Source organism: Vicugna pacos, chromosome 1, assembly GCF_048564905.1.
Source record: "Vicugna pacos chromosome 1, VicPac4, whole genome shotgun sequence".
NCBI lineage: Eukaryota > Metazoa > Chordata > Mammalia > Artiodactyla > Camelidae > Vicugna > Vicugna pacos.
In genome coordinates, this window is record NC_132987.1 from 86298527 (window position 1) to 86300681 (window position 2155).

The window sequence follows — 2155 nt, forward strand, 5'->3', positions numbered from 1 at the left end:
GACCAAAGATTGAAAACATCCTTCCTAGATATGAGCACTCACATGAAAACAGAGACTCAAAGGTCGTTGAAAATGTAATAGCAAAATTATGATCTATTCACTTAGGAAACTGGAAAGAACACATTAAGGAAAATTCTAACAGTGATTCTCAGGACATTTTGAGAAGATCTCCTAGAATATCAAGCTAAGGCCAGTAATCCAAACTTTCTAAGAATCACATGGTTGACATTGAGGATAAAGGAAAAAATGATAGAAATTTATAGTATTAACTTATTGGCAAAAAGGGAAAAAAAACAATAATCAAACTTATAATAGAAGAAAGTCAACTTGCTGATTTGACAAATTACATGGGTAGATGTCCCCAGAGTGCTTACTGAACCTAGATAAAATTAGGAGAAGACAATCACGTATTATATTTTGAGTTACAGTTATAAAGGAAAAAATAATCAACATACATCCATGCAAAAACTACCTGGTTACTTACACAAAAAGCTAAACAGAAAAATCATATCAGATTATGTTCAAACTTAGTCTCCAAAAGACTAAATGTCAGGAAAATGATGATCAATATTTAGAGATTAAAAAAACCAAAACTATGTTAATTGTTTGTCACCTAGTAATTCTGACTGCAGATACAATATTGGGTACAGAAAATGATCTCAACTTCCTACCCAGTTATCAGAATAAGGAAGATCGAATTTTTCAATTCAAAATGTGTGCCAAAAATATGTGTCCTGGCCCAAGAACTTAACCTTTTTGGTTGCTATGGCAAGTACATTTTGATTTTCCAGATGGATGCCTCAGAACTTATAAATCTGATGATATTCAAATTGCAGATGATTTTGCTGTCCCCATTTACTTCAATTTTATTCTTCCTAAAGTTTTGTTTGCAAATTGGCTGCCAGTGTAAGACACCTACAAAGAAAAAATTCCTAACAGGAAAATTTATGTCTAGATTTCTTTTGAAGTTGTCACTTCACAGTTCTTGAATATGGATAATTTGCCATATGGTTTATGTATCAATCCAGAATACTTTTAAATAGAAATATTCTTAGTTTGTGAGGGAAGTCTGTGTCTCAAAGATTTAGGACAAAACTTTCTACTATGAAATATTTACTAGTAGATATAAGGCCTCTGTGGACAAAACTAACTGGTTTTACCTTTCTTATTTAAAATTCAGCTTTAGACATTAGGTTACAAACATTGGTTTCTTTAATTTTCATAGTAACTGCAGTAGAAAATTCTACTTTTTCTTCACGTTTTCTGTGAGATAATTGAGCCTCCAAAAAGATAGGAAAATTGACAATGTTCATAGCTTGTTGTCTTGAGAGCCTCCTTTATTAGCATATTTTATAGGCCTTTGTGCAATATGCAGACAAAAGAAATTCATTTTCATATAAATTCCACCACCACCATTAAAATCCTGCTTTGGTAAATTGAAATTCATTGTATTCATTCTAATTCCTGACATTTGCCTACAAAGCAAATAAAAGAAACATGTTATACATTTTTACAAAATGTTGTATCTTGAAGCAAATAATTTGGAGTTTCCTGAAATTTGAGGTGCAGTAAAATCTCATGAATTCTAGATTATTCCAGCAATACTTTTATTGCCTTAACTTCTCCTAGATATACTCAATAGAAAAGAATAGAAGTTACACTTTTCTTACTAGAATCATCAGTGAAGCACATATCCTGTGTTTAAAAAGCGTAATGATCACAGGTTTCTTAAATGGGAGAGTATAGTTCATTTTAGGCATATGGCAACAATGGAAAAGATAAGACAGGAAAGCTTCTCTGAAAGTAACATTTTAAAAATGCCAGATCCTTGCTCAACATCTAGGAATGATGCCCTGTGGCTATTGTATCTGGACTCTTGGCAGTTTCTCCTTTTTTGAGAAATATAGCTCATGTTTGCTGCTAAGTTGCTTTCTGTCTTTGTTTGATAGATACTTGATGAAACTGTGTATATTTAACTAGAGAATTAGTGGGCGCTAGTTATACTTTGGCTAGAGGTGCATTCTATAAAAAATCACTAAGTCACATGTTGTAGGATGTAGTTACTAGAATTGCTGTATTTTATTTGGGTAGAAGAAAATAGAACTAAATTTGGGTACACATCAGAAACAAATGTTTTCTGAAATTGAAGCTTTAT